General features: G+C 40.3%; 1 protein-coding gene and 1 pseudogene across 2 annotated transcripts in view; one reads left to right on the forward strand and one right to left on the reverse strand.

The window, feature by feature from the left end:
• Positions 1-13,124, reverse strand: part of CUL1 (cullin 1) — a 91,617-nt gene that overhangs the window by 61,383 nt on the left and 17,110 nt on the right. The gene's annotated exons all lie outside the window — the stretch shown is intronic.
• Positions 9,022-9,131, forward strand: LOC114227228 (U6atac minor spliceosomal RNA; annotated as a pseudogene).

Here is a 13,124-nt window from a genome sequence, read left to right on the forward strand (position 1 = left end):
AGACAAAGTGAGAATCTTAAAAGCAGCAAGAGAAAAGCAAGGGAGTGCCCAAAGGACTGTCAGCTAATTTCTCCAAAGAAACTATGCAGGCCAGACGGGAGTGGCAAGAAATATTCAAAGTGATGAATAGCAAGGACCTACAACTAAGATTACTCTACCCAGCAAAGCTATCATTTAGAATTGAAGGTCAGATAAAGAGCTTCACAGAGAAGAAAAAGCTAAAGAAGTTCATCACCACCAAACCAATAGTACATGAAATGTTGAAGGGTATTCTTTAGGAGGAGGAGGAGGGAGAAGAAAAAAGACAAAAAATATGAACAATAAAATGGCAATAAATATGTATCTATCAACAATTAAATCTAAAAATCAAAATAAATGAACAAGGAATCTAATTAACAAAATAAACTGATTAACAAAATAGAACCAGAGGCATGGAAACATGGAACAGATTGATGAATCTCAGAGGGAAGGGGGAGGGGAGATGAACCAAAGGCCTTATGTGCATATATGCATTACCAATGGACATAGACAATAGGGTGGTGAAAGCCTAGGGTGGGCTGAGACCCGGGCAGAGTGGGACAATGGGGGGACGAGGGGGGGGGAAGAGGGGACATCTGTAATATTCTCAACAACAAACATTTAAAAAAGAAAAGAAATATGCCCACAGAAAAAGCTGAGTAAAACTTGCATAGGGACAACTAGCATGTTGCCTTTTTTTTTGTCTTCTAAAAGTACCAAACTTCAACTATATTTCTTGACCTGTAAAACAACTAGAAAGAGAAACTCAAAGGAAAAAACAACAAAGGAAACTCCCAAAAAAGAGAAACACAAATAGCTTATAAATAGGAAAAAAAAATCACTCTCACAAGTTAGTAGAAGACAATTTGGCAAGGCTGAGCAAAATTTAAAATGTACTCTGAATTCAGAGACCTGGATTTGAAGCTCAGCCCCACACCTGCTAGGTATGAGGTCTTGGGTAACTTACTTAACTTCTCACTTCTCCAAGTCGCCATTTCCTAGTCTGCAAAGTGGGGCAAATCATTTTCCTAAATAGTTTGTGAAGTTTAAGTTAATACACATAAAACATTTATCAAACGGTAATTGCTATTATCTCTAAGTGTCCAAAGCTACTGCAAAATACACTTTATAATGTTCCAGGATCTTGGATCCACAGATAAAGGGACTTTGCTATTCAATATTATATTAAGACAGTACTTCTCAATAGTGTCTATAATATGGCACATTATAGTCATACTTTAAGGATCATCTATGTACATCACATCACAATATGGAGGTTTTTAAACCACACCGAATTATTGTAATGTCACCAGAAAATGATGTCATTGGGAGATAAATGGTATCTGGTACATTAAGAACAGGTTGTCAAACTGCCAGGGCAAGTTTGAGTTAGCCCAGCATGTAACTCAGTGCATCCCGCATTTTCAGTGGCATTACAGCTCTTCGTAAACCTGGGCATATTAGGTCATGTTTATGGATTAAGTCCGAACTACTGAAACCTAAATCATCTCTACTATTTGTCCTCTAAGCTAATGAACTTAACATTTTATGAAGGCACAATACTATTCCTGATCCTGAATATTTTTTATGTCATATATTCAAATAGGTATGTTCGAATGTGGGACAGAAAAATGCCCAACAAGAATTCCCTCAAGTTTTAAGGAAACTAACAACTCAACAAATGTTTCCTAAATATAATTTCAATCTGAGTTTCCTTTCATCTATCTTGGGAAGATCATACCAACACCCCACCTAATAGTCATTGGGGTGTTTTGGATGGGTGCTACTACCACCTGATAGCATCACATATTTAAACCTATACTCTCTTCTCTGGCACTTAATTGTCCCCTAACTGGAAATTACCACTTAAATTCTCCAGCCCAGATTTCTCTGAACTCCAGGCCTGTCTCTATCCAACTGCCTCAGTAACATCTGATGTCTCAAACCCAACAGGTCTACAGTTGAACTCAGGCTCTGGCCCCAGGATCCATTCTCCACAAAGTTGCATCTTATTAAGTGGCAACTCCATGTATCCACAAATCAGAAACCTTCACTTCCCCATGTATTCCTCACATAGCAGCTGAGTCTAAGACTGCAGATCTGATGAGATTGTTATCCTGAGAGCAATGAGGGGCAGGAGGGGGCAAAGTAGTTGGAAGCAGAGAAATCCTTACTGCAGCACCATCAGATCTTTTCTACCTCTTCACTTACCTCTTACCAAACTCCCCTCATCCCCTCGGTACAGCACAGACTCCTCCCTTTCTTGGGCACTCTGGTCTCCGCTCTCCCGCCCCGAGGATCTTTGCATTTGCTGCTGTTTCTGCCTAGAAAGTTCTTCTCCCTCTTCATCAAGTTGTTTTCCAGCTACACTTCCAGCAAGGTCAGACTCACTAGGGAGCTCCCAGCAGGTCAGATTTGCCCACTTCACAGGACTTTCCCTTCTTAACTATTATTCAAGGTCATGATTCTATGTGTCGGTCTCACTTCACTGGTAAGAAGGGTCCCAGGCATAGATGCCGTTCTCTTCCGTTTACCACAGTAACTTGAGAAACTAGTTCAGAGGCCAGTACTAAGCTCAATCAATGGTTCGCATAAATAAATGAAAGAATATGTTTTGTTTTTACAGTTGTAAAGCCATGTATTTCAAAAGAATTTACAGGTCAATTATTAAATTAGTAAGAAGAATAAGGTCCTGATACAATATAAATACACAAAAATCAATTGTATTTTCTATATAACTCACAACAGTTAGAATATATAATTAACAATAAATGTCATCTACTGTAATAACAATATAAAGTGCTCAAAGACATCTATCAAAGTATTATATAGAAGGACAGACATACCATGCTCATGAACAGGGACTAATTAATGTAGAGGTCAATTCTCTCAAAATTGATTTAACACATTTACAATTAACATGTATTGTTCTTCGTTTGTTAACTTTGAGAAACTGTGCAAACTAAGTCTAAAATGCACATTTAAGAACAAAGGCTTAAGAAAATCTAAGACATAATAAGGAAAAAGAAAATAAAAAGACTCGCCTTGCCAGATTTCAAGACTATCAAAATGACTATAGTAATTAAGGTAGTGTAGTATTGTCAGTGGCATTGTTAAATTTGCCAGCAGAATGGAGAGCAGAAATAGACTCATACAAAATAGAAGACCTGACATGTTCTAGCAATAGCATGGAAAGGTAGGGGGGGAAGAAAGGAGTTTCAATCTTTTCAGTCTAGGATAACAGGTTTACTCATACAGAAAAGAAAAAAAAAAAGCCAGAATCAACACAACAATTAATATAAAGCAGATTAAATCCTGAAATATTAAAAGACAAAAATCTATGGCAGATAGACTCTAAAATGACCCCCACTATTACACCTGGTATTCGTGATCTCATGTAATCCCTTAGGTGTAAGGACCTGTGACTTGCTTCTAACCGAAGCTGATTAGGTGTCACTTCCAATTGAGCTACTGTTAGTAGTTTCTCTACTGATTCGCTCCCATCCTGGCTTTCATGAAGTAAACTGCCATATGGAGAGGTCCATGTGGTCATGACTGAGGGTGGTCTTCAGCCAAAAGAACGAAGGCTTTTAGTCCAAGAACCCACAAAGAACTGAATCTTGCCAATAACCACAGAGCTGGGAAGCAGATGCTTCTCTAGGTGAGTGTCAGATGAGATCCTAGTGCCAGCCAGCAACCTGATGGCAGCCTTGTGAAAGACTCTGTGCACAGGACCCAGTTAACACATGGATTCATATCCATAGGAACTCTGAGATGATCAATGTGTGTTGTTTTAAGCCATTAAGTTTGTGGAGATTTTGTTATACAGCAATAGACATCTGATAAAAGTATTAAAAGGCTTAGAGGAAAATTAGAAAGGATAGTTTTAGTGCCAAGACTGGAAAAGATTCTTTAATAATATAAATAACAAAAGAAAATATAAATAACAAAAGAAAACACTGACATATTTGCTTACATTCAAATTAAGGATACCTGAGTAGCAAAATAGATTACACAAACTGTAATACAAAGATCATGAAAATAGAAGGAATGTTTTTAAAGGACTTTGAAATAATGAAATATCAGTGCCACTGAGCATCTGAACTTGCCCCAAATTCCCCTTAAGAATCTCTACAAAATTCTATCTTGTTTCTTCTACACTTTTTCCTTCACATACCAAATTTTAGACTATAAATTTATTTCTTGGTTTCAATTAGTGTTTTATGTTATCCTGGTCATCACAAATGTATACATATTTTAACACAATGTTTAAGCACACTTATGAGAGTTACAGAAATTTAGTGACCAATATTACTTACTTGGTAAATATTTAGTAGGGAACTGTAAGTACCAGGCGCTGTGGTGGGCCCTGGTCAAGTACAATCCTATATAATAAAAGCCTAATATGCTGTCTGGTCATCCATTCAACCAAAGGGTAATATGCTAATGATATGCTAAGCCTTCCAACCGCTCGCTATGATGTGCACTGACCACCAGGGGGAAGACACTCCAACTGGTAGGTTAGCTTGCTGCTGGGGTCCAGCCGATGGGGACTGAGTGAGACAAGCCGGATATGCCCTGGAGCCCTCCCACGGTCTCTCCCCGGCTGGCCAACCTCCCGCATCCCTCCCAGGCCCCGATAGTGTACTGGTGGGGTCCTTCGGCCTGGCCTGCGCCCTCTCACAATCTGGAACCCCTCGGGGGATGTCAGAGAGCCGGTTTCAGCCTGACCCCACAGGGCAGACCAAGGTACCCCACAGGCCTCTAGTAGTTTAATATTTAAGGAAGCTAATTTTTTTAAAGCCTGACATCTTTTAAAAACTAAGAACGCTGCAAATATCTGACTGTAAACTGATTGGAGTAATAAAATATAATGTAGGTGTGCCCCCAAAAGACTAGCTTATCAGTCAATGTTGAATTTTCAGAAATACACTTTACAAGCTATAAATCCTTCATCTCATAACTGGGACACCACAAAACTGTCAAGAATCTTATGCAGACTTCATGACAAGTCACAGAGGTTCTTTCTAATGTTTTTTTTTAGGAAAGGGGTAAAAATATTTTCCTAAGAAATCACATCTCATAGCCAAAAGATTTAGGCGAGCCAAAAAGCCAATAGATGTTAAAAACAAAAACTAAACAAAATATATACCCAGGAAATTAGGCAGTTTTCAAAAGTATATAGACCCTGGCATTCCAGGGTGCACGTACTGTGGTCCCAGGCACCCAATAAGGAACACTGAAGTTTTCTGACACAGAATCTGCATTATTTGCTACTTGGAAGCACAGGAAACTGAAGCACAAAATGCAACTAACCAAGTACAGGAACCAGGGGCAGATCCAGCAGTACCTTTTTACACTAGCCACTGGCCATCATTAAGCCTGAATAAATTACCTCACATGCATGCGCGCACACGCACACACAATTACACTTCACCTTCACCTCTCCCTAAGAAAGTAAGATAATGGACCAGCATACAAAAGTCAAAGTAAGCAGGTTTAATGGAGAAGAAAAGTTGTATGTTTAAGAACTTGTCTCCAAGAAAAATCTTGTTTCAAAGGGTCATGAAAGCCAACATAATCAATACTAAACAGCTTTCAAACAATTCAAACTGTGCACTAATCAAACAGTCTGTTTCTCAAGATTAACAGTATAAACTTCCTTCATCGAGTAGAAGCATGAACTACTAAGAATTCTGAAAAATATATCCTTTCTGATATCAGTAATTCAGAGTTTCATTAGCAATGAAAGGACTGTTTTAAAAGAGCATTGTTAATCTTGTACTAAACACTAATTGGACATAATCTAAACAGAACATAAAGGGAGTCTGGAAAATGCTAGCTTTAATGAAGTTAAATATTTTATTTTGTTTGCTACAAGACTTCAGAGGACTTAATCAGTGAACATATTTTATAAATTTCTGTCAAAAAACCAGTATAAAGCATCTCCCTCTTAAATTGACTTGACTGTATTTTTTCCTAAACATATCTCAGGACTGGTTTTTTAAGAAAACCCTGTTTCCAAGAAAAAACATATTAAAAGAAAAAGAAAAGATAAATCTGTACTGATCCCTAGCTCTTGGGATCAACCACACACTGTTCTGCAACTTTTGTCACTTTGTAACGAGATACTCCTCACTTCACTTAATGAAATACACCTTACTGTTTTAGTGAGCTATGTAATATCCTATTGTTCATCAAAGAGCTAAAGAGCTTCTGGGTGTTTACTTTTTAACAGCTGGAAGTCACACTGCAACAAGCAGCCACAGAAGCATTTCTTTCTTGCTGACTTGAGTGGGATGAGGAACACTTACATAAAGCTAAGATAGGAAGGACAGATTGGTAGGAGGTCTACCTCTGCACATGAGATTCTGTGGTGTTTGTAACCATTCTAGGAAGCTGGGCTGTGCAAGTTCATCTCTGACAGGCACTATTTGAATCTGGAACCAGAGTGAATCAGAGAAAATATAGAAAGATGGGCCCAAAATGAGTCCCAAGGAACACTTAGAAACTGACTTGATGAGGGGAACCCATAAAGTTTGTATTTGCAAAGTTAAAGCCCAAAACAGTGAGAGCCTTCCCCACACCTATCCTGGAGACTTGGGGAAGAAAAGGCCATGGTTGGATGGACCTAACAATGGTCACTGCCATTACTTCTTGTATGATCTTGGGTAAATCGCTTAATTCCTCTGCGAGTCAGGATTACATAAGGCAGCATAGGATTTCATAAATGCTAGGTATTACTTTCATTATCATGACGATTTCTGAAACGTAGCTTTTGGCTTTCGTTTCATGTGAGTCACTGATGACCTCAGCAAGGACAATTTCACTGTGGTTTTAAGGGTAGAAATGAAACTGAAACTGGCTGGAAGGGACCAAAATGCCTCAAGACTTATCTTTAAGAGCCTTGGCCATGAAGAAGTGAAGAAATTAGAGGGGGATCTCTGTCTCAAGAAAGAGCAAGGAATAAAGGAGAGGTGGCTGTGGTTAGAAGTGTGATTGTTGACTCGAAGTGGTGCAGGCTGGGTCAGGTCTAGGGACAGAATGGAGTTCAAGGAGCAAGAGGTCAAGGCCCTGGGAGGACTGTCCACGCTAAAGCCAAGTCCACTCAGATAATGGGTGTTGAAGTGGAGATGAAGACTCTGAGCTGGGTGTCAGAGTGTCCACTTAATTTCTGAAATATGGTGGTGAGCAGACCACAGGGAGGGAAATGAGCAGAGCCTCCAATGAGACTGTCCATGGCTGCAAACATCAGAGTGCACAGGCCCACCTTCAACCTGGAGGCTTGTGGGATATGGGAGAATATAAAGAGCCACACCTTGGCTTTAAGGAGTCTTTGAGGAAGAGCCTGGAAGTTGAAAGAATAGGACTTAAGAAAGCTCTCTAAACAACTAAGGTGGGGAAAGAAGGGATGGGGTAGGGGTTTTGATCAGAGGATGATAAGCAACTATAGGGTGCTGGTTTAGAAAATAGAGAGATGAGCCGAAACCAGTTTGGCTCAGTGGATTGAGCGTCGGTCTGCAGACTGAAAGGTCCCAGGTTCGATTCCGGTCAAGGGCATGTACCTTGGTTGCGGGCACATCCCCGGTAGGGGGTGTGCAGGAGGCAGCTGGTCGATGTTTCTCTCTCATCGATATTTCTAGCTCTCTATCCCTTTCCCTTCCTCTCTGTAAAAAATCAATAAAATATATTTTAAAAAAAGAAAAGAAAATAGAGAGATGACCATGGGATGAGACAAGGAGATTTAAGCCTCTAATGCCAGGAGGAGGATGGCCTCGGCTTTACAAGACTGGGCCGGGGATCCTTGGATAGGACTATGGGGCAAAGCATTTCTTACCACATGCCTAACCAAGTAAACTTTGTGTATCCTCCTCATGTATTACTCCCCTGACACAAAACAGAAATATAAATTCCTAAGACCTTAATGAACTTAACTACATTTCTACTGCAGGGGAGGAACACATAAATTTAAGTAATAAGAGAATTGTACCCCCTCTCCTCAATTTCACTTTAAATACTAAAAAAATCCACATACCATTTCTGCCTATTAATGCAGTCCTGATATTTATTCCCATCTCTATAAATTAAGACCAAACACGCCGAGCAAATGCTATTGCAGAAGCCAAAGCTGAGGAGTGTTAAGACCATTCAAATCAGAATTGTAACAGGCATGCAAGAAACAAGGTTTCTCAAAAAACACTATAGCTGCTTGAGTTAGGTTGATTGCTTTAAAAATATGTAAAAAAAAAAAAAAAAAGAAAAAAGATAAAAGTGTTACAATATCTTCTAAAAATAAAGTCTATATTCGAGTTAATGAAAATACAGTTAAACTTCACTGTTAAAAAATAAAACACCCTGGCCAGTGTGGCTCAGTTGGTTGGAGCATTGTCCTGTGCACGAGAAGGTGGTGGGTTCAATTCCCAATCAGGGAACATACCTAGGTTTCCAGTTAGATCCTGGTCAGGGAGCATGAGGGAGGCAGCCAATAGATGTTTCTTGCCCTCCTTCCCTCCCCCACTTCCCTTCCCCATAACAAATTTTTAAAAATTATGAAATAAACACATAAAACAAAACTAGGTTTAGCCTTTCTAGTTTAGTGACATTTTAAATCTGGTTATAATAGAAATGATCCTGGGTATCACTCAATAAAGCCATTAATTGCTTTCTGAGACTAGGTTAGAAGTATGCACACCACCAGCAAAACAAATGATTTAGACCCACACACTTTGCATATGTATGCCAGGAAACAGGCAGATACATGAATTTGTGTTACTGTTTATGAGAACGACAACAAAAATTCCAAACCTGGAAACAACTCCACGTTCCACTAGCAGAATTGACCAATAAATTGTGGGAGTGTCACAATGAACCACACACACAGAGCTTCAACTTCAGATCCATACTTCAACATGAATTGTAGATAGAGTTCTTAAGTGAAAAATGTGACAGAGGAATCAGAGTATGATACCACTTTTATACGTAAGATTTAAAAGGCAAAAAAAGTTCTTCTATGAGGGGGAAGAAGGCTAGCAATCCCCTAGATAAGATGGGAAGACATTGTAAATGACCATATAATACAGATTTGGTTAAGGCACTGGCCACCATCGTTTTCCTGTACTTATGCTTAGAAAATTCAAAACACAAAACACCGCCCTGACCAGTTTGGTTCAGTGGATGGAGCGTCGGCCTGCGGACTCAAGGGTCCCAGGTTCGATTCTGGTCGAGGGTATGTGCCTTGGTTGTGGGCACATCCCCAGTAGGGAGTGTGCAGGAGGCAGCTGATCAATGTTTCTCTCTCATTGATGTTTCTAACTCTCTATCCCTCTTCCTCTCTGTAAAAAAAAAATCAATAAACTATATTTAAAAAGCACACACACACAAAAACAAAACAAAACAACATACTTATTAGATACTAGAGGCCTGGTGCACGAAATTTGTGCAGGGGGGTGGGGTGGGGTGCGGGAGGGTGTCTCTCAGCCCAGCCTGCACCCTCTTCAATCTGGGATCCCTCTCACAATCCAGGACTGATGGCTCCCAACCACTAACCTGCCTGTCTGCCTGATTGCCCCTAACTACTTCTTCCTGCCAGCCTGATCACCCCCTAACCACTCCCCTGCCGGCCCAATTGACCCCCAACTGCCCTCCCCTGCTGGCCTGGTCGCCCCCAACTGCCCTCCCCTGCTGGCCCAGCCATCCCTAACTTCCCTCTCTTGCCAGCCTGGTCACCCCTAATTGCCCTCCCCTGCTGGCCTGGTTGCCCCCAACTGCCCTCCCCTGCAGGCCTGGTTGCCCTAACTGCCCTCCCCTGCTGGCCTGGTCACCCCAACTGCCCTCGCCTGCAGGCCTGGATGCCCCCAACTGCCCTCCCCTGCAGGCCTGGTTGCCCCTAACTGCCCTCCTCTGCCGGCCCGGTCACCCCCAACTGCCCTCCCTTGCAGATGGCTGGGATCTCTCACCTGGGTCACTAACAAGTCTCTTTACTGGTCTGTCACCAGTCTCACCCCCTCCAACCCATCCCCCACATACTGCCCAGGTTAATTTCTAAAACACAAATAGCTATTCATTCTATTAAATGAACAGACTCCATAACCACCTTATATACTCCCCCACACCCATGCCCTCCCCTAGGCAGTGTCCATCAAGTAGAACTGCTTGCTCCATGCCAGTTTACTAACTCTGTAAGGAAAGGGTATAATATTTAGTGGAGGTTAGAATGCTAGACTCTGTGACAATAGGGGCTTTAATACTTTGTCTCACTGAACACTTACTGGTACAATAACCATATTATCTGTATGGTACTATCTACTTCTTACAAATGAGGAAACTCTGGCTCAAAGATATTAAATAATTGCCCAACAACACTCTACTAATACCTGGTAGGGATTCAGACCCAGACCCAAGTATTTGGGTTCTAAAGCTGTGTTCTTTCCATCAACCACTCCCCACCACAAGCTGTTTCCACAGAAGGTGAAGGTGCGCTACCTTAAAAGGCGCTAGCTACCAAGACTTCCTCTTGAACTTGCAATTACAACAAAGACATTCCAAAGATTCAGGACATGACTATTTAATGACAGTCCAAATGACTGCAAATCAACAGGTCAATGAAGAGCCAGCAAATTGATGAACTGGAAGTTTATTTATACTTACATTCCCAAACTATTTAAAGCTTTCTACTTCATTTGAATATTCATTAATTAGTATTTGAATAATACTTATTTTTACATTTCACTTAAAAATATTTTTATTGATTTCAGAGAAGGGAGAGGAGAGAGGGAGACAGAAATATAAATGATGAGAAAGAATCATTGATTGGCTGCCTCCTGTTCACCCCCCCAGTGGGGATCAAGCCCACAACCTGGGCGTGTGCCCTGACTAGGAATCAAACCGTGACCTCCTGGTTCACAGATCAACACTCAATCACTGAGCCACATGAGTTGGGCAAATTTCATTCTTTTAATCAAGAAGGAATCTAAACTTAAAAAACCTTATATATGGAGCCCACTTGGTTGTGCTTCAATAATGAGGGTTCGTTCTATTGCACATCTACCAGGAGGATATCTGCTACCTTTGATAAACCAATAGCACTTCATTACGAAAATTCAAGGCTTGCAGAACTTATACTTACTTGTAACATTTAAATATATCATTCCATCCCTATACAAAAGAGATTATAATGAAGTTCAAACAATTACAGATGGCAAGTATAAAAAATTCCAATTAATATCTTAACAGATGGCTTTCCAGAGATAAGAGCTGAGTTTGTCTCTACTTAAAATCATTCAAAATCTTTAAATCCATGTCTATAAAGTAAGATGAGCAACAGAAACACGTGCTCAAATTGGAAATGGGTTCTGCTATTTCTCAAAGAACCAAGGCAGATTCCAAAGACCTGAATGTATCAAAATTCTTCAAAATGCTTTGTTTATACCTTTTCTCAAAGTTAATAATTTGGGATATTAAAAGACCTCCTTCAGTTAACATAAATTTATCACATGACCCATCAATTCCATTATGACATGTCTACCCTTCCAAACAAAACATATGTCCACCCAAAGACCTGTATGTGCACAGCACCATATTTATAATAGCCCAAAGTGGAACCCAAATGTCCATTAGTGGGTGAATAGATTAAAAATGTCACAAAGTCCTACAAAAGAATACTATTTGGCCCTGGCTGGTTTGGCTCAGTGGATAGAGCGTCAGCCTACGAACTGAAGGGTCCCAAGTTCGATTCCGGTCAGGGACACGTGCCCAGGTTGTGGGCTTGATCCCCAGTGGGGGTTGTGCAGGAGGCAATCGATCAATGATTCTCTCTCATCATTGATGTTTCTCTCTCTCCCTTTCTCTCTGAAATCAGTAAAAATATATTTTTTTAAAAAAATACTATTTAACAATGAAAAATAAAGTATTGCCCTGGCTGGTGGGGCTTAGTTGGTTGGTTGCAGGTTCAATTCTCAGTCTGGGCACATACCCAGGTTGCGGGTTTGATCCCTGATCGGGGCACGTACAGAAGGCAACCAATCAATGTTCTCTCTCACATGGATCTCTCTCTCTCTCTCTCTCTCCTACCCCTCTCTCTAAGAATCAATAAGCATGGCCTCGGATGAGAATTAAAAGAAAAAGAAAAATGAAGTCCACAGAGCAGGCAAACTACAGAGACAGGAAGTAGATTAGTGCTTGGCTGGAATGGAAATGCAGAGTGACTACAAACAGGCACAAGGATCTTCTGTGAGTGATGGAAATGTTCTGAAACTGAACTTTGATGGCTACAGAACTCTAACTTTACTAAAAATCACTAAATTATACATTTAATAAAACTAGCTAATTTTATTGTATGTGAATTATATATCAATAAAGCTGTTAAGAAAAAAAACAGCTTTAAAGCATGCTAGTTATAAACCTTTATGGGTCAAATTCAGGTCATTCACAGAGAGACATGTATCTCTACAAAATAACTAGGTTCTGCATACTGAGGGGGCCTTAGCACGAAAGGCTATTGTATCAAGTATTCTGCTGGCCAGAAACTTTAAAAGCTGCTATTTAAGATGTTACTGATAGAGGTGGGCTCATACTCTCCTGCAACATATATAAGCAAGTGACAATGTAATTTAGAAGATTTAGCTGAAGCTACCAGAGCTGTCAGGTGGCATATAGGATTTACTGCCATATTAAAGGTACAGACAAAAACTGCAATACAAGCTCAGAAGGTCTGAGAGAAATCATTCCAGGCCACAAAGATCAAGAAGGCTTTAGGAACATTTGTCTGAGAGCTCTGTGGAGTTGGGATGACTGGGGACTTGAGGGCAGGGAAATTAACTGGGAGGTTATTAGGGTTGAGATACAGGCTCAACTTAAATGCCCAACAATGGAAAAGAAAGGCCAGATGCTTAAAACCAAACCCAGTAGGAATTATGGTGAGTGGATGGGATATGAGTGGCATGAGTAAGAAACAAATTAAGGATGACAAGGGCTCTCTCTCAAACTTATACTTTCAAACCTCCAAGAATTTATCTCTGGGTTCCAGAATTTTAGACAGTACATTAAAAATTCAAAACAACTTAACAATTGCTGGTGGGAATGCTCAATGACACAGCAGTAATTGAGTT

Source organism: Eptesicus fuscus, chromosome 14, assembly GCF_027574615.1.
Source record: "Eptesicus fuscus isolate TK198812 chromosome 14, DD_ASM_mEF_20220401, whole genome shotgun sequence".
Classification (NCBI taxonomy): Eukaryota; Metazoa; Chordata; class Mammalia; order Chiroptera; family Vespertilionidae; genus Eptesicus; species Eptesicus fuscus.